This window comes from Sus scrofa, chromosome 7, assembly GCF_054392235.1.
Source record: "Sus scrofa isolate SSC_HxYL_T2T_F1_AM1 chromosome 7, Sscrofa_HxYL_maternal_Yorkshire_Landrace_v2.0, whole genome shotgun sequence".
Classification (NCBI taxonomy): Eukaryota; Metazoa; Chordata; class Mammalia; order Artiodactyla; family Suidae; genus Sus; species Sus scrofa.
In genome coordinates, this window is record NC_139389.1 from 74,098,235 (window position 1) to 74,119,398 (window position 21,164).

The window sequence follows — 21,164 nt, forward strand, 5'->3', positions numbered from 1 at the left end:
CTCGGATCCGATCTCCCACCTAGACTCTATGGAGGACTGGTGGGGCAACTGGTCCCTCCCTTCCCAGTCACTTGCTTCCCTCAGGGCTGCCTCTGGTCCAAGGGAAACATGAGCTTTGGCAAAAGAAAACCCAGCACCCCCTTCTAGCTCCCTCCCTTCCTCCACCCACTAATACTCTGGACTAGCCAGCTTCTGCCCACCTCCTGTGTCTTCTTGTGCATCACTCTACCCCGGCTCTCTGCCTTTTGGTGACCTTCTTCCTGTTCTGGTTGTGCCATCTCTCCTCTGTCCTCAGAATCTCTGTTGATGTGGTTCCTCTGATGGGAACCACCTCCTTCATCTCTTTGCCTGGAGCCCCAGTTGCATTTTCTCATCCTTTCCTTCTCAGCCTTCTCCTATTAGAGAAAGACGTGGGATGTTGCTTCCTGGTGGCCTATTATATCTTTCCAGACCCTACTGGTTTTTTTCAGCTCTAAGGTCTGTTTATTCCTGACCTCACATGGGGTTTGGTTGTCCTGGTCTGTGCTCTCAGAGCCGTAGTGCCTCTTCTCAGTGGATTCTTCATAGCAAGATTTTTAGTTTCAAAAACTGTATTTGTGTAGTTACTTGGTTAATGGCTCTCTATGCCACCCTGCCTGGAGGTTTTATGAGGACAAGCACCCCTTTAGCTTATTTTGTGTCCTCAGGTTCTAACACAATAGCACACAGTATCATCATTTACCATGTTGAGTAAAAGCTGAGCTTTCGAATCTGGGAAATACTAATGATCAATCCTGGGGTTTCTTAGTCCTCTCTTGTTCCTGGAGAAGCGAGCAGTGTATATAAACTATGTGGTCCCTGGGCCTCCTCGTGCGTGTGTGTGTGTGTGTGTGTGTGTGTGTACGCATATGTGTATGGAGGGGGTCTATGTGTGCATCTCTGAATGTGTGCGTCTCATGTCCACCTACTCACAGACACACGCCTGCCTTCCCTCTCTCCATCACAGACAGCTGAACCAGGAAGGTGAAGAATATTTTTCATGGCGTTATTTTTATGATAATCTATTTCGATGGTTAATTTGGTTTAGGACACTGATTTATCGCCAGTTTATAGATCTTTCTCTCTCTCTCTTTTTATTGTCCTATTTGAATTATAAGGATGGCATGTGTGAAATGGAACTTCTTGGCCTATTGTTCTGCTTCTCACGCAACCAGTGTAGTTCAGACAATAAAAAGATCTATAAAATTAATATATACACAGAGTAGAGAGAGGAAAGAGAGGGACAGAGACAGGGAAAACAGGTAATGCTTTGGAATTGGATACCACATTCATCTCTTGCCGGTGAAGTTTGGAATCAGAATTTACATGCAGAGGAGGCAGAAATGAGCTATGAAGGTGGTGTCCTCTGGTGCGGAAAGAGGTCTAGTAATTCCAGCTTACCTAGGTGATGCAGAAAACATATTTTCCTCTTTTTTTAATCTTTTAAAACAATTTTAAGGGCTTATAACTGCTGGGCTAACTTTAGAAATATGTGCTCCAAAAATATGACTTTAAAGAAAATAAATACCAGGCCACTTGGATTATGTAATCACTTAGCCTTGTAATTACTTGTAATTACTTAGTTGTATCACCAACAGGCATCTAAAATGGATATTGGCCTGCATTGGGCACACACCTGGCACGCTGTAGGTATTCAATACATATTTGTAGAATAAAAGTATAACTGAATGAGTGCTGAAGAGGTGTGACTGGTTAACTGGTACTCAGACCTACCATCCTGACTTCACTGATCCTTCACCCGAGGGAGGAAGTGCCCCTTCCCCATCCTCCCCATCACATGATGTGCTTTTCTGGACCGTTCTTCTCCTTCTTTTGGCCCCTGGCTTCTCTCATGGTTTTGTTACTCTTCTTGCACTGGCTATTCACCTGTTCCTTTAAAAGACCTGAGATGGAAGTATGCCAGTGGAGCCACTGGTCGTGATGAGTGCCTTCTGAGTGGAAAACAGACAACGGTCTCCCTACCTTCTGAGGAAGTTTTTTGAATGACCAGGTGGCAGTTCCCAGATGGGATTTCACTTGAGGTTCTTGGATTGACTATTTATTGCTAGACTTGAAATGATGGTTATTATTGTTACAAATATTATTATGCTGAGGAAGCCAGCTTGCAAGCACAGACAGCTGCATTGTTTACAAACATAATTAATGAGGTGATTCTTAATATCAACAGCTCAGCACCAGCCTTCCTGAAGACTGTTTATGGCCTGGGCCACAGAGCCATTTGTAACTTCCACAGCACTTCTAAGACCGGGCGGCCCCCAAGAGTCGTTTCCCTAGGCTGGGCCCTGGTTTATTTTATGAATGACAAAAATAAACCTCTACTTGTTGCTGGTGAGGAATGGTTTATGTCTAGCAAGCCCAGCTCCAGCAGAAGATAAACACAGGAATACTTTTCTAAGAAGTGAAGGTGCATTTCTTAGCAGCTAACTTCTGTATTTATACAATTGTTATCCAATGAAAGTGGATGTTCTGGGGGACTGGGATGGGATGGCGCATTCCTTTCTAAACATGGAAATGTTTTGTGTGGTATCATGTTCCATAAACACCTGCAATATAGCAATACTCAGAAAAATGGCTTAGACTGCAAATAGGTTTTTGACAGCCTAACAGCTGAGGCCTTTTGCATGACCTCAGGCTTTTATTCCATTTAATTATATTTGGGTGAAGGATTTGAACAAAAGATGTTCTCGTCTCTAAACCTGGCCTGGCACAGCCTTTCAAAATGGACTCAAAAGCAAATCATTTTTCCTTAGTAAGTATTAGGTTGGACTCAACCTCTTGTTATTTTTCCCTTGCCTTCCTGAGTCTGAATTTTGAGCTTTTGTCAGTGATTGGTATCTGGTGTACACCAAGTTTGAAAGATAAGTTTATGCTTATGAGGTGCCTGCCTTTGGGTACCTTCCCAAGCAAATAGGCAAATGACTCTTCCACCTGTACAATAAAATGAAACCATCACCCTCTAGGCTCTCCTCTATTCAAAAGCAAGAAATGGTGTTAGTCTGGTGTCTTGGCCTGATTCTTAGATTTCAAAAGATAAGGGATTTAATCTACTTAAATGTCTTGCCTTTTTTTTTTTCTCCGCAAACTCCGAAGGAATTATGGTTATGGTTCCCTCCTGATCATGGAATTGCCTGGTTATATCTGTTCACTAGAAGGCAGTAAGATAGGAAGAGATAAAAAAACTGAAAGTAGTAAAAATGACCCAAGATAACAAAAGCCAGCCATCTTGTATTTTCCTTATAATTTTTAGGCAAATGCCTCTAAATCATCATTTTATGATCCCAACTCCAAGTATCCTTGTTTTTTACACCTTAATCCACCTCTGGCTCTGGCTCTGGCTCTGTCTCTGGCTCTGGCGATGAGAACTTTGTGAATGCCTGGGGTTTCATAACTTTAAGGGTTGAGTAAGAGTGTTCATTTACTACAATGCCACCTTTACTGAGTATCTGGGGATATATACCCCCGACCCTCAGGGAGCTTAACCATCTCTCAGAGGAGATAGATACAAATAATTAAGATTGGTCTCTAAAAGCACACTAGTTTTCTTCTAAAGAGAATTGTGTGTTTGATCTGTTGACTGCTGGGATTTTCATTCTGCCGATTACAGTAATGAGTAGAGAGGAGAAATGTAGGTGCCAGAGGGAGCCAAATTGATTTATATCAGAAAGGACATGAAGCTTCCAGTGAGACAGAAAGTAATACATCTAGAAAGTAGGAGGAGGGGTGGGGTAAAGTGTGAAAGAATAGAAGGAAGGTGATTTGGGAGACCATCTGCCATGATGACTGGGATTTTTATGGGACAGAAAGATCCAATGAGAATGTTTATTTATTTTTTAAAAAATTGAGATATAATTTACATAAAGTACACAAATGTTAAGTAAACAGCCCAATGCAATTTTATATATGAATATAGTTTGTAACCAACACCTGCATCAAGATATAGGAATTTCCATTCCAGAGGCTCCCTCATGGCCGCTCCCAGTCAGCAGCCCAAGGGTGATTATTATTGTGTCTTCTGTCCCTACAGAGTAATTTCACGTGTTTTTAAACTTCATATATGTGGCATCATATACTATGAATTCTTTGTTTTTACTGTCTTCCACTCAGCATTATGTCTGTGGGAGGTAATTATCCATATTTTTGCATGTATCAGGCATTTATCCTTTTTCATTCTTGGGTAGTCTTCCATTGTATGACTATACCACACTTCATTTGCCCATTTTTTTTTTTTGTCAATGGACATTTGGATTGCTTCCAGCTGGGGAGTTTTTTTGAGTAATGCTGTTGTAAACATTATTGTGCATGTTCATTCATTCTTTCTTTCTGTCTTTCTTGGCCACCCACACAGCATATGGAGATGCCCAGGTTAGGGGTCGAATCAGAGCTACAGTTGCCACTGTTGTACAGCTACAACAGTGCAGGATCTGAGCTGCGTCTGTGACCTGTACCACAGCTCACAGCAGTGCCAGATCCCTGACCCATTGAGTGATGCCAGGGATCGAACCTGGGATGAAGACCAAACATGTATTTCTTTTCTTTTCTTTCTTTTTCTTTTTTGGTATTCTTAGGGCTGCACCTGCAGCATATGGAAGTTCCCAGGCTAGGGGTGGAATTGGAGCTACAGTTGCTGGCCTATGCCACAGCCACAGCAAAGCAGGATCCAAGTCGCATCTGTCTCCTACACCACAGCTCATAGCAATGCCAGATCCTTAACCCACTGAGCAAGGCCAGAGATCAAACCTGCAACCTCATGGTTCCTAGTTGGATTCGTTTCCTCTGCACCACAATAGGAACTCCTGTGCATGTTATTTCTGTTGAGTTTATACCCAGGAATGCAACTGCTTGGTCACAGGATGTATGTGAATGTTTAGCATTAGTACTGCCAAGTTGTTTTCCAGGGTGTTACACAGTGGGCGTCCCTGAAGATAGTGCTCCAATTGCTCCAAATCTTTGATGACACTTAATGAGAACTTTGAGGAAGTCTGGGCACCGTGTGGTATAATTTCCCCCTTTGCTGTCCTTTATGAGCCTTCAGGAGGCTCCTATATTTGGAGTCAGGTTTATGCTGGATTCCTCACTTTCGTTGTCAAGGGCAACAATCCCAGGTTCCCTTGGGTTTGAATCCTGGCTTCTCTAGGATTCTTACTGTGTGTTCTTAGGCAAGGTGTGTGTGTGTTTCCATCTGAGTCTTTTATTCCTCATCTGCTGAATGGGAATCATAGAATCATGTGGTTTTTATGAAGAGTGAATGAGGTAGTGAACATTAAGCCCTTTGCACAGGCACAGAATTAGTTCTCAAAAAATGGTAGCCTGCGTTACTATTAACAGAAGGGAGAAAATTCCAAGGGGAAGTATTAAACATGGGAAGGATAGAGTTGGGAGACCTAGGCCAGCTCTCCATGTCTATCTGGAGTTTCTCCTTTCATAGCTAATCCTAATTTCAGAGGTTAGAAAAAAAGAAGCAATGGTTCTCTATTTCCAAAGTCCTGTGATTTTTTTCTGCATCCAGGCAGGCAATTGTGACTTTCCAGGCATTGCATTTTTAGGCTTAGCTTGTATGAAGACGTGGGTGTGCTAAAGCCATCCTTGTCGCATGATATTATCAACCACATCAGAGAGTAATTTTATTTTATTTTTTTAAAATTTAGTTTTATTGGCATATAGTTGCCTTTCAATGTTGTGTTAGTTTCAGGTGTACAGCAAAGTGAATCAGTCATACATATAAATATATCCATTCTCCCCCCTCCCCACCATATAGCCATTCTTTTTTTGTATTGATCACTGAGTAATTTTAGAAGCAAGATTTACAATAATTAGAAAGCTCTCCTCAAAGGAGATTGGTAAGATACAAGGTAAGGGAAGAATGAGGAGAAGAACTTAAAAGAGGAAAAAAGGAAAAGAAAAAGCCTATTTAATTTTATGGTTGATGCAACTTGTTACATGTGTGTCCTGCCAGAATAAATCGGATCATCTGATTTTCAAATTGCTGGTCTATTGTTTCAGAAATAGAGGATGTAAATAATTCCAGTGCAGTCTCCCGGATCTGGACCTCTCTCATCCAGAACTGTTATCAGCATTAGCATAATTTATGGTGCTATCTAATAATGAAATCACTGAACACTGATTGTACAGCTTCTTAAAGCTATAATTATTGCTCATTAGGAATGGATTTCATATTGTTTGCTCCTGGCACATAACAAGTTATTGAAAGGGAAAAGTTGTCAGAGGGAGTGAGAAACCAGAGAAGGCACTTTTTTTGGTTCCTGAATATTCTCCCTGATGAATCTGTCTGAGATTTTGTTTTCCATAATAATAGAGACCAACTGGCCATCCTAGATGCCATTTATTATCTGATTTGTTCTTTTTTTGTTTTTCTTCTTTAAGTACAATAATTTTAGCTTCATATCATTCTTTTTTTTTTTTTTTTCAGACCATGAGGTAGTAGGTACTCAGTAAGTGTTTGTAGACCTAATGAATGTGTGAGGAGGAAGGAAGGAATGAAGACAAAAGCCACCAGGGCAGCAAGTTACACTTGGGCCTTGTTGTATCCCTACCAAACATTAACTCATGAACTGCCCACTAAGCGCACTCGAGAGTTGGTAGTGTTCCAGATGTGTTGATCTGACATAAGTCTTGGCATATTCATCTCAGAATATCTTAAAGTGCATTTTAAAAAATTACAAAAGCAATGCTTGCCTTTCTCACTGTGAAAGAGTCAAACAATATATACATGAGGAAAATATGGGCTCCCCTCTCCTCACTGGTTGATCCTCTTTCTGAGGCAATGGCCATTAACAGTGCATGTCTTCTTTAAGCCCAGGTGTTCCTGGTAACGTTAAGAACTCTTGCCCAGGGTAACATAGAAAAAAAGTCGGCTTTTATTAGCTGGCAAATCACTTGGAGGTGGACCATGGTGCTGGGGAAGGCTTGGTCTTAACTCTGAAGATGGAGGTTGAATTAGTGATTTTGATTGAATACAATGGTTGGGGAAAGTAATATATTTCAGCATGGGCAGGTGTAGTAACAGTTACGAACCAAGGCCACTGTCAATATAGTCCTGCTTCTGGGGATTGAGAAAGAGGCTTATCCATGAAGACTTGAGTTCATTATGAATGGTGCCTTTCATTTGTGATGCAGTCAGCTTCAATGGAATGTAGCTTGGCCTTGAGGTTTTGTTTTGTTTTGTTTTGTTTTGTTTTGTTTTTAGGTCTGTACCTGTGGCATATGGAAGTTCCAAGGCTAGTGGCTGAATCGGAGCTGTTACTTCAGGCCTAAACCGCAGCCACAGCAATGTGGGATCCAAGCTGTGTCTGTGACCTACACCACAGCCACAGCAATGTGGGATCCAAGCTGTGTCTGTGACCTATACCACAGCTCACATGCTCTGTACTTAACCCACTGAGCGAGGCCAGGGATTGCACCCAAGTCCTCATGGATCCTAGTCGGGTTTGCTGCTGCTGAGCCATGATGGGAACTCCCGATATATTTTTATTTGACCTTCACTGATTGAATGTGACTTTCATGTTTGTCAATTAATCCTGCCTGGTAATTTATTCAGGACCAGGTCAGATTTTGTAGCCTGGCTTTTTCATACACAGTTCCAACTTCCTTAGGTTTTTTGGCATAAAACCTGAAAGAGCTAGCAAAATCAAATGAGTATTTCTTTAATAGATTCTTTTCCTTACTTGTTGATAACCGTGCTCTCTTTTCCTTAAATATCCTCTTATCTGGGGCCTTCTAGTCCCCGGCAGTACAGGGAAAATGTCAGATATGCAAAAATAAAGAAAACCTTATTCTTTCACTGGAAAATTTCAAACTTTAGTAAAACTGTAGAAATGTTTAAATTGCCTTCCAATTTCTGAAAGAAATTGGTTTCTTTTAGCGCTTAACGAGATAAACTGCAATTCGATTCAAGTCATTTTTCTGCCTCTCCTTGTTGACAATCTGAGCTCCGTTTTTTTTTTTGGTTTTTTCTTGCTTTCTGATTGACTTCAAGATTGCATCTAATCTTTTTATTCTATCTTGCACAAATGCAGCCTGCAATGTGTTGTGACAAGGAGCCAGACCTCCTATTAGCATATATTTATACCTTGCCGCACACAAAGTGGTGCTTGGGGATTATTAACCAAGCTGGAGCTCCGAAGGCACATAAAAGCCATCAGATTCACCCCATCCCCCTAGAAAACCCTATATTCTACCCACATGGAGATCTAATTGTTTGGAGAAAGGGATGAATGAGAGGAACGATAAAGAGCAGTTGTGGATAAAGTTAGTATGGTGGAGGAATTATCAGATAATTGCTGGCATGGGGAGCTGTGAGGGATGATCATTGTCTTCGAAGGATCTGGAGACACCCTGGAGGAAATTCAGGGCCATTCAGGGAATCAGATGAAACAAGATCAAGTTAGTCTGCTGAGGAAGGACCTGGACAATGGAGGGATCTGGGCAGAGGTCTGGAAATAGCTAGGTTAGAGGTATTTAAGATTTGTAAGATTCAGAATCTGAATTCAGAAGGTCAGATGCCTGGAGATGAGGACAGGGACCAGGATTTCAAGACAGGGTCTCTTCTGGGATGACTTGAAGAGTGGTGGCAGGCAATATCTTCAGGTTCTATTTATTTTTCCATATTTAGAAGTCAACAGGGCAAACTCTGAACGATATTTTGACACTTGCCGACATATTCTTTGGTGTTCTAGTTTTCTTTCATTGGGATTCTTAGGCCCTCCAGGACCCAGGGTTTCTGTGTTACTAACCTCTGCTATCAAAACTGGCAATGATCTGACGTTAGTCATTCACACATGGGTTTGACCTAATTTCCACTTATGCTTGTCATCTCCAGCACTTCTATTTTAAGTCTGTTTTCTCTAATTGCAGAACGACAGGCTTTGTCTCCTCTGAAAGAAATTTTGAGCATTAGTAATAGGGAAAGAGACAATCTGGGGTAAGGGAAGCCATTCTAGCGAAGTGTATGCTAGGGGATTGGTCCAGAAAAGACAGTATTTTTCTCTCTCAACTCCCAGATTGTTCCTGTACCCTTAGGATGATGAGTCCCAGTGACTGTTCTTGGGAATTGCTGAGTTTTGAGAAATTTTCACTATGATATACATCTCATAGTCTTGTATACATTTGTCTTTTTCAATTGTCTATGAGGGCTATGGGGACAGAGACAGTGTCTTGTTCACTTGCATCTTTCCATTGACAGTTGGTTTTCAGTACACAGCTTTTGAGCTGCACATCACAGGCATCACAGTTAATCTCAACTTTGCACCTTTAAATATTTTGGCCTTTGAGATAGGAAGTTAGATCTAGGATACTGTGTGAGTTTATGCCTGGAATGTATTGGGGTGAGCCTGACCTCGTTTTGTCTGTTTCTCCAGCTTCTTGGAGCTAACTCCCTCTGATCTGGGGCTCAGGGTCTAGGGCATCTGTTTCCCAGACCATGCCAGCTTGACACTGTCTGCCTTTCTCTGGTATCTATGACTTGCACTGAAACATGCCTCTTATTTGGCCCTTTTCTTTACTCAGTGATAAGATTCAGGATGTAGGGCTGGACATAGGGAACAGTCAGAGAAGCAAAGAAACTGTTTTGGGATGGGCCTAAGTAAGTCTGAAAAACTTATGAAAGGGAAATCACACAGTGTTCAAAAATAATTACTTTGTTTCTCTTTGCATGCATCTCTCTTGCAAACCTCAGGGCTGGAGAGGTGGCTGGGCTAAAGCAGGGTTTAGGGAAACTAAAAACTTGATTTGACTGTATATAATACATATTTTTCATGGACATATTTCTAGGCAGGAGAGAATGACTAGGTAGATGACTAGATATGCCTGATTTCCTTTCAGCCTGTATTTGTGTAAATTAAAACTCAAAATGTTAATGAGTCATGACTTTCAAGTAAGAAGACAAACTTTATAAGTCATATGTGAACATTAAACTCATTAGACCTTTGAGGAGTGGTGTAGAGAGGGATCAGAAGTTGAGAAGACACAAGTTTTTGCTCACGGAGAAGATATAAATATTAGATATTATTAGGAAAACTGAGTATAAGTATGGAATTTGATGAGTTAGGGCAATTACCACAGCAACTATGGGATTTTGACATCTAAGGCAACAATATAAGATGTAAACTATTTAAAGGAAATCAAGAAGAAAGGAAAAAAAAAAAAGAAGTAAACAGAAAGTGTGGTAAATAGCACCAAATAAGACAGTAAAGTGAATGTCAGTGTAAAATAATTGTAAGTGAGTTAATGTGACCAATTTAAAGTCAGAAAGGTTTTTAAAAAACATTTAGATGTGCGGTATGTATAAGACTTATAAGTCTTAAGTACGAAATGATACAGAAAAAAGGAAAATAAAGGAATTGAAAAAGATGCACCAAGTGTATATGAAGCAAAGAAACCAGAGGCAGCACTTGTAACATAGGAGAGAAAATGGAATTTAAGGCAAAAAAACTAATAAGGGACAATAAGGTAGATTGTATATTAGTAAAGGAGATATAAAAATCATAAATGTATATGTTGCTAACAATAAGATCTCAAAATGTAACAAGCAACAACTAACTGAACGAAGAGAAGAAGACAAATCAACAAATATGGTTGGAATTTAAAGTAATCCTCTTGAAAACTTATAGAGCAAACAGATAAAATAAATAAGAAAAGTTACGTGACAAACAAATATAATACATTCTTTTTAGGTCCGTGTGATATAATAAAAAAGGAAGTTAAATAAATTCCAAAGGCTCAACTTCATAAGACTATATTCTTTGACTGTGATGTGATAAGACTAGAAATTAATAACAAAAGGAAAGTTAATCTGAATGGTGAAAATGAAAACTTACATCTAAAATTTGCTCAAAGATTTTGTATGGAAAAACAAATTCAAGAACTTTTTTTCCCCCTATATTAAACCTATGTCAACATATCTTTTCTTTTTTTTTTTTTTAACATATTGATTTTTATTTTTATTTTATTTTATTTTATTTTTCCCCACTGTACAGCAAGGGGGTCAGGTTATCCTTACATGTATACATTACAATTACATTTTTTCCCCCACCCTTTCTTCTGTTGCAACATGAGTATCTAGACAAAGTTCTCAATGCTATTCAGCAGGATCTCCTTGTAAATCTATTCTAAGTTGTGTCTGATAAGCCCAAGCTCCCTATCCCTCCCACTCCCTCCCCCTCCCATCAGGCAGCCACAAGTCTCTTCTCCAAGTCCATGATTTTCTTTTCTGAGGAGTTGTTCATTTGTGCTGGATATTGGATTCCAGTTATAAGTGATATCATATGGCATTTGTCTTCGTCTTTCTGGCTCATTTCACTCAGCATGAGATTCTCTAGTTCCATCCATGTTGCTGCAAATGGCATTATGTCATCATTCTTTTTTATGGCTGAGTAGTATTCCATTGTGTATATATACCACATCTTCTGAATCCAATCATCTGTTGATGGACATTTGGGTTGTTTCCATGTCTTGGCTATTGTGAATAGTGCTGCAATGAACATGCGGGTGCATGTGTCTCTTTTAAGTAGAGTTTTGTCCGGATAGATGCCCAAGAGTGTGATTGCAGGGTCATATGGAAGTTCTATGTATAGATTTCTAAGGTATCTCCCAACATATCTTTTCATTCAGTTTCTGGTGAGATTGTTTTGTGGTGTAGGTTGTGGGAGGCTCTATAATGAGTTAAATAATAGCAATTGAAAAAAAAATCCTCTCTCTTATATAGCTATAACTTGTACAGTTAGAAAAATTTGGGAAAATGTCAAATAGAGAATATAAGTCATATCCTTAACTGAAGTTGGTTTCTTTTAACTTGGGCATGATGATTGTAATATAAAGCAAGTGGAGCTGCATCCTTACCTGGGAGTATATTCATAAGTGAGCTTCCCGAGGGCCACAGTATTCACATAAGAGGCCATATAGAACATCAAGAACATCAAGGCATCAAGAGGAAGATGGTAATTCATAGATATATGTGGCTCATTCCAAAGAGCCTTTAAGAGAACCCAAGAAATAAGGTAAGGTGGACTTTCAGGTGTTTTGCTTTGTGATGGATCATTGATGTCATCTGTATTTGCCTCTAGGCGGGTGTGGCCGGGATAAATGTGGGTTACTTATTGAATTGAAGCTTCTTTACCTAGGAAATATGGGCTAACTATAATTATTGGCATAATAGTTACCGTGGATTGGATTTCCTGGAAAGCAACTCTGTGATGGAGATTAGCATGTGAAGGGTTTATTAGGGAGCACTCTTGGAGTCAACACAGAGAAAGGAAGGGAAGGGAAGAGAAGGAAGCAGGATTATGCAGAGGCAGAAGTTAAGTTGCAGTGAAGCCTCAGCAGAGCAGATGCCGTAGAAGTTTTGAAGCTGCGATAAACCTGTCACGTTGTCTTGAGTTGAGACTTTCTATCTCATAACATCAGTCATCGAACAAGTCTGTACAGAGAGTGCATCTGCTTGGGTGAGGTGGCTCTTCTCAGTCAGGCAATTCCCATGAAGATAATAAGGGGTAATTAATTCTTCATTCCTGAAGGAGGATATGCATGCCACATTACAGTGTCTTTCACCTCAGTGGCGTAATTTTGGTTCGAAGCTAATTTTTTGTTTGTTTAAAAAAGCAAAGGATTGTAAGAAAATTCTGGGTCTAATATGCAGTTGATGGTGAAATCCTTCCCATTCTAATACTTGCTCTTACTATGGTTGTATTTTAGGGAAAATGGCTCTATAAACATGAATTGATATCATACAGTATTTGTCTTTCTCTGTGTAACTTATTTCACTTAGCAAAATGCCCTCCAAGTCCGTCTATGTTGCTGAAAATGGCAAAATTTCATTCTTTTAAAAACAGCTGAATTTTTATATATACCGCATTTTTATCCATTCATCTGTTGATGGACACTTAGATTGCTTCCATACCTTGGCAATTGTAAATAATGATGCTGTGAACACTGGGGTGCATGTATCTTTTCAAATTAGTGTTTTTTTTTTTTTTAATTTGGATATATATCCAGGAGTGGAATTGCTGATAGTTCTGTTTTTAGTTTTTTGAGAAACCTCCATGCTGTTTTCCACAGTGGCTGCACCAATTTACATTCCCACCGATAGTGTATGAGAGCTCTCTTTTCTCCAGGTCCTCAGGAACCTTTCTTATGGGTATTCTTTTTGATGGTAGCCATTCTGATGGGTGAGAGGTTATATCTCATTGTGGTTTTAATTTGCATTTCCTTGATGATTAGCAATGTCGAGCATCTTTTCATGTGCATATTGACCATCCAAATGTTCTCTTTGGAAGGATGTCTATTCAGTTCTGCCCATTAAAATTTTTTTCTTTTTTAAAATTCATTTTTATGTTTTTTGTTCTGCCCATTTTTTAAATTGGGTTGTTTGTATTTTTGATATTGAGTTGGACAAACTGTTTATATAATGTTGGTCATATCATTTCCAAATATTTTCTCCTCTCAGTAAATTGTATTTTTGTTTTGTCGATGGTTTCTTTTGCTTGCAAAAGCTTTTTAAGTTTAATTTGGTCTCATTTGTTTATTTTTGTAATACCACTCAGTCATAAAAAAGAATGACATTTTCTCGTTTGCAACAACATGGATGGACTTGGAGAGTATTATGCTAAGCGAAATAAGTTAGAGAAAGACAAATACTGTGTGATATCACTTATGTGTGGAACCTAAAAAATACAACACACTAGTGAATATAAAAAAAAAGCAGATTCAATATAGAGAAAAAAACCTAATGGTTACCAGTGGGGAGAGGGAAGGGGGAGGGGAAATACAAGGGTAAGGGAGTAGGAGATACAAACTATTATGTATAAAATAAACTACAGATATATGTGGTACAACATGGGGAATATAGCCAATATTTTATAATAACTGTAAGTGGAGTATAATCTTTAAAAATTGTGAATCACTGTATTATATTCCTGAAACATATAATATTGTACATCAACTATGCTTCAATAAAAAATAAAAATAAAAAAAAAAACACATCAGCTGAAAGAACGATGCTTTATAAAGCTGTAAGACAGGGAGTTCTAGCATTTCCCCTCCAAGGACTCTATTACCTGAATATGACACTCGGAGTGGGAATATCCTTCCTCATTTTTATTCTTTTCCTGTATGTAAGAGGGGAGACACATAATGTTTCATAAATGTTTTAGGTACTGTGTATTTCTTTAATACCTTATGTATTCATTTTGAAAATCTTTAAATTCCAGTGAATACTTTTGGACTTGTTTTTCACCCAAGGCTAGACAGGGATGATTCAAAGGTAGGAAGAGATAGCTTGTACCTTGACCCTGTCTCCCTACTACCCCATCCCAGTGTAAAGCTAAAGAACTCAAAGAAGGGAAGGGGAAAGGCTGGCTCCCAAGTAAGACCAGCAGTGTGGTGTTGGCTGAGGAAGGACCAGACAGTAAGGGCACTGTTCGAAGTAGATGGTGGATATTGTTCCACATCATTGATCCTTCATGGGCTGCCTTCTTGATGAAATTTTTCTTTGCTCCTCATGTATAAAAATATGCACTAGCCTATGGACACAGACTCCAGCAGTTAGAGCATGCACCCAGCAGGGCAGCCCAGCTCCCCAAGGGCAGGGACTCAGCGCATGAGTTCTAGGGCTAGACTCTCTGGGCTTGAATACCAGAAGCTGGTCTTGGGTAAGAAGCTTAGCCTTTTTGGTCCTTAGTTTTTTTTTTTTTTTTTTTTTTTTTTTTTTTATAAAGTGGGGTTGACAATAATGCCTCATGGGTTTATTGTTAAGAATTTAATGAATTAACCCTATAAAATAATTTAGACCATGTAGTAGTCCCCCCCCCTTATCCAAGGGGGTACTTTTTAAGACCCCCAGTGGACTCCTGAAACCACAGATGGTACCAAACCTTGTATATACTATGTTTTTTTGTATACATAATAACTATGATAAAGTTTAATTTATAAATTAGGCACAGGAAGAGATTAACAGTAACTAATAATAGAAAAATTTTAACAACATACTGAAATAAAAGTTACATGAGTGTGGTCTCTTTTTCTCAAAATATTTTATTATAATGCACTCTCCCTTCTTGTGGTGTTGTGAGATGGTAAAATGCCTACATGATGAAGTGAAGTGAAATGAATGACACAGGCATTGTGACATAGCATTAGACTACTGCTGACCTTCTGATGATACGTCAGAAGGAAGATCATCTGCTTTGGGTGATCCTGGATGATGAGCCATGATGATGTTGATGGTTGGGGATCCCAGGCAGGACGGAACCTGCCAGCATGAGATGTCATCATGCTGTTCAGAATGATATGCAATTTAAAACTTATGAATTATTTACTTCTGGAATTTTACATTTAATATTTTTGTACTGTGGTTGATGGCAGGTAACTGAAATTGTGGAAAGCAAAGCCACAGATTGGGGTGGGGGCATAGCCTGCCTTAATAAGTACTTGAAAATGCTATTATTTATTGGCCCCTTTCCTGTCTCCTGTGTTTCCCACCTTGACAGATAGCTTTAGTATCACACGCAAAACTTCCATACACTCAAACCTCTTACTCAGGCATCAGGGTCAGAATTTTTTGGCCAATGCCCCCTGTGCCCATCATCTAAGCAAGTGTACAGAGGTGCCATCTATTCTTTCTGTGTGTGTATATTCTAGCACAAATACTTTTTAGTTAATAAGCTTCATGCACAATTATCTACCCCCATAAGGATTATGTCTACTCCTGATGGGATCATCTCAAAGTCTTTTAGATAGAAACATGGGATCCTTTCCATGTATAGATTCCTACCCCACCCACCCAAATCTCTCCCTGTCTCATCTTGATTATCTTGGAAGATGAATTTTTCATTAAAAAAAGGCAGGGAATAGAGATGAGGACCCCCTGCTGGACCAAACTGTCCCTGATTCTTTACCCTTGATCATTCCTCAAGCCTTTCACCCCTGTCTCCTGGGCTCTTTTTTCTTCCTTTCTATCCCCTTCAAGGAGGAAAAAGAGCCAAGGTGGAGAACAGGCTGGGAAACTATAAAAGATTGGATTCACTTTCTTTGACTTAAAGCAGAGTAGAATGAAAGACTTGAAAAAATAAACATGGGAGATGCTGATCTTGACTTCCTTTGGCCTGAAACCTGGAAGTAGAGGAAGTGTACAAAAACATGTCCCAGTTTTCAGTGTAATATTGTATGTGTATCAACAGTTTGTATTGTTTGGAGACATACTAATTCTTTTAATTAGATGGTAGGTGTTTCCTTTGCAAAATGTGTACTCATCAACTAATTATTAAGTGAGCAAATATTTTGTGCCAGTTACCATCCTCAGAGTTGGGGCAGTGTTGTGAGTGAACAAAAGTAGATACCAAGAGGTCACATCTCTCCTGGAGCTAATATTCTTAGGGGAGGGGACAATGAGTAGATCAATGAGTAGATCAACAAATGCAGATTATTTTGGATGGTGAGATGGAGGATGAATAAAACAGGGTGAGATAAATGAATAAGAAAAGTAAAATAAATGAGAAAAACAAAACACATGTTGGGGTGAAGGACAGATAGTGACATGGTTTGTGGGTGTGTGCTATTTTGGATGGGGTGTTCTGGGCTGGCCTCTCTGAGTTTCATGTGAGCTGAGACCCACACAACTTAGGGAGGCAGGGAGTCAACTGTGTGGGTCTGGGCAGAGGACATGGCAAATGCTTGCCAGTGATTCTTTAAATTCAGCAGCACTGAGCCTTTAGCTTGATTAAAAACAACATCACTAGATTGAAAGAGATTAAAGAAACACAAACAAAAGCTTTTCTTGTCATTGTCACCAGACGACATTTGATGAAGAATACTTAGAATTTCCTTGGAAACAAGATTTTCACTATACATACCTCAATCATGTCTACAGTGAGGTTGTTACATTCAGCACGGCACTTCTTAGGATATGTTGATGATCATTACAACATAGGCAAGTTCCTCTTTTCTATATTCATTCTCTGTTCTGCCTTGTGGAAGGTAAAACAAAGAGCTGAATATGACTCATTATTCTTTTAAAAATTTTTTATTGAAGTATAGTTGATTTATAATGTTATGCTAATTTCTGCTGTACAGAAAAGTGATTCAGTTATACATATATATTCTTTTTTGTATTCTTTTCCATTATGGTTTATGACAGGATCTTGTGCTATATAGTAGGGCCTTGTTGTTTATCCATCCTATATATAATAGTTTGCCTCTGCTAATCCCAAACACCCAATCCCCACCCCCATCCCTATGACTCATTATTCTTTTTTTTTTCTTTTTAGGACTGCACCTGTGGCATATGGAAGTTCCCAGGCTAGGGGTTGAATCGGAGCTGCAGTTGCCGGCCTATACCGCAGCCATAGCAATGTGGGATCTGAGCCGCATCTGTGACCTACACCACAGTTCACAGCAGCACTGGATCCTTAACCCACCGAGTGAGGCCAGGGATTGAACCAGCATCCTCATGGATACCAGTCGGATTAGTTACTGCTGAGCCACAGTAAAAATAATGTGATTCATTATTTTTCAGTTTGTTATTAAGATTAGGTATGGAGATTCAGCACCTAAAGCTTTTGTATTTGCTTGGAAAAAAAATACATCTGTTTATTTCTTATTCTTTTTTTTTTTTAAAGCCAGGATTCAGAATTACCTTACCAGAAGAAACCCAGTTGGTGGCTTTGGAACTAGCCTTTCCAAGGCCTAGGAGAGAGGAAAGAACCACCTACATTTCTACTCTCTGGCCACTAGATGGGACCTTTTCTAGTGATGGTTTGAGAAGAACAGTAGAAATAGGTGTGAGAACATTGGAAGGAGAGGTGGTCGCTGCTGGAGGTCGGGAAGGATTACACTTCTCTGACCCTGGCTCAAACTTCCATAGCTTCCAGTGAAGATTTGCCAAGCAATTTCATTTTCAAAGATGTCTTGAGCACAGAGTCTCTGGCAAGCTTACAATAGGTATAAAGATGAGGGGTACAGGAGTGTTAAAGGAGAGCAAAAGTAATAGGAACAGGAAAGAGAGCAAGAGAGTGAAGAAAGAGAAAGGGTTATGAAGTTAGCCTCCTTTATATTTCCCAGATGTGAGGAAGATGAACCTTGAAGAGGAAAAATGCTAGTTGTGGTGGAGGTAGTGGTGGAGGTGATGAAGATGCAGGTGGAGGAGATGGTGGTGGAGATAGAGGAGAGGGATATAGTGGAGATGATGAAGGAAGTAGTACAGGAGGTTATGGAGGTAGAACAAATGATAGAGATGGAGGGGGCAGAAAAGATGGTGGTGGAGGTCATGGTTACAACAGGTGGTGAAGGTTCCATTGAGGTGGTGGAGGTTATGGGGATGATAGTGAAAGGAGCGAAATGATGGTAGAAGAGTTAGTGGAGAAGGTGCTGGAGGTGATAGAGGTAGTGGATATAGTGACCAAGAAGGTAAAGAAGGTGGTCGAGGTAGCAGAGAACATAGAGATGGTAGAGGAGGTAGAGGTGGGCCATGCATTGGGGGTGATGGAGGTGATGGAAGGAGCAGTACAGAAGGTTGTGGAGGTGGTAATGGTGGTGCTGGAGATATTTGTGGTGATAGCCAAAGTGGTGGAGTTGGTGGATCACATAAATATCCAATCTTAGTATGAGGAAGAATGAGCTATGTGCACCGATGCCTGGAAGAACAAGCAGTCATGTGTATTACTTAACAAAATTTCCTGTACAGTTTTCAGATTTTTTTTTTTACTGTTTGCATATATTCTTGCCTTTAAGTCTAAAGTGCTTATTTTCTTAAATGACTCAGAGAACAGTTGAACATTAATGCTCATTCATTCTCACCCTGACTGGATGCCTTTCATGTGGCAGACTGGATCAAGTTTAGGCGATCAAACATGAAAAACACTTAGTTCCTGTTTTCATTGGGGAAATAGACCTATAAACAGATAAGTATAATGTAGTGAAGTTAAATGCAATGATAGATATGTAAGCAGCCAGAGGGGAGTGATAGATAACTAAGGTAGGTAGTTTTGGGCCAAGATGGGTAGTTTTGGGGCCAGGAGAAGCTTTCTAGAACAGATAACACCTTAATAAGGATGAGAGAATTGCGGATTAGTTGGGTGAAGGGCAAGATGGACATTACTGGCAAAAGTGAGGAAGTAAGAAAAGGTATATGGTAAATACATGGAACTGTAAATAGTTATCTAATTTTCCTTCCCATTTACCTAGGTATGTTCAGTTCCTTGCATGGTATTGGTATTTAGAATCAGATTTGATAGTATTCATGGATGCAAGAAATAAATTGTAAATGGAATTAGGGTCTTCTGGTGCTTAGTGGTGACATGTTCAAAAGTAGAGACAGTGAGGAGATATCAGAGCTGGCGCCATCAAATTCTTCAACCCCACCCATTCTCTTAGCTCAAGGAGTGAGTGGGAAGACAGAATTTGAATAGTTTTCCAATCAGAGGAAGCAGGATAAAGCTTATTCAAGCTGGGATGGGTGGGCAGGCATGCAGTATCTGTGTAAAAGATGAGTTGCTACTCAGAGAAGACCTGATATTCAAGAGGAAGTCAGCCAAAATATGAGTCACTCATTAGCCTCTTTAAAAGGTAGAACATGCCAAGGCAGGGAAGATAAATAGACTCTTTTTACTAACTTAAATTAAGATGTACCCTTAGATATAACACCTCTTTAGAAATGAAAAAAAATTCTCTCTAAACACACACACACACACACACACACCCTCGATCCAATTAAAACAATATTTTAAAGAGCAAGCAGATAACACATGGGCTATCAAACGAATGACTCCATGGAAATGCTTGAAAGACATTCAAATAGAGAGTTTCAAAGATTGGGTTTTAAATAGAGAACTTATCAAAGTCTATGAAATAGATTTCAGAAAATTGATCTGGAGTGAATCCTGCAAATGACTATTCAGAGACCATGAAGAGGGAACTTCCTGACAGATCCCTTGGGCCAAAGTTGTCTTGCAGAGGATGTGAAAAGAGGAAGATGTTAGTGCATCTCTAGCCCTTGGTGCCTCCAGGGTGAACAAAAGGAAATGCCCAGGAGGCTGGATAGGGGCTAGGTGCTATTTATGAAGAATTTCCATGTTGGAGAAGGCAGCCCCCTATCTGAAAGACTTTGTGTCTTTGCCCACCTACCTTGGAAAGCAGGATATGCACCGCATAAAATATTAGAAGATGACCTCTGAACCACATGTTTAAATTCATTTCTGGCTTAATTCTTTCCAAATAGCAATCGAGTTTGACTATTGTGATTCAGCCATCTGCAGCCCATGTTTATAATTGTTCATGCTATCATTGTCTCTGAGATTTTCCCAGTTAATATTATTAAGGGGTGGATATATGATTTCCTGGGTGGTTTGATTCACTCTTCTGGCCCGTTTTGATAAGAAAGTGCCTACCTACTGCACCAGGGGGCTTTTAATTGGCATTTTGAATTTTTGCTTGGGAGGAAATAATATAGAAGGACAGATTCACTCTACTGGTTGCCTTTTAGTTATAGAATTCGGTTTAATTTGCAAAAACCATTTATAAATTCTAACTATTAACCCAGCCTTTCTTGCCTGCCTTACAAAAGCAGCTCTTAGGAAATAAATCATTTGGGACCCAGTGGGAAAGATTCCAAGCCTGCATTGCCAAATCTCCTGAGTTATCCTGACTCCCACCTGAGATTTGGGGATTTTCTATAAAGAAGGGGGAGGAAGGGTTTGGCCCCAGCTGGAACACTGATGGTAGAGAGTAAATAGACTTGTCTGTTTTTCAAAGATAATTGTGGGTTATGAAATAAAGCTAAGTAGGTAGCAAAATCCTGCACAGATTACAAAAGATGTTTTTACATCTCTGAGTTAGCACACATAATTTTGGGCCCTGAAGCAAGGTCTGGTAGACCAGTTGAACGTGCTAGGGCAATTGTTTAATGAATCTAGGAGAAGCAGTGGTTGGAACTAGGTCATGGATTACAGATTCCTAGAACTGGGAAGGACTTGAGAGATTTTCTAGGTAAACCCTTTTGCTTACAACTAAGGAAAGTGAGACTCAGAGAAGCTCAGCTATTTTGAATGATCATGGTGGTTGGAGACTGGGTTTCTTGATTACTAGCAGTGTGTTTTGATGTAGGGTCAGAAAACGGTCTGCTT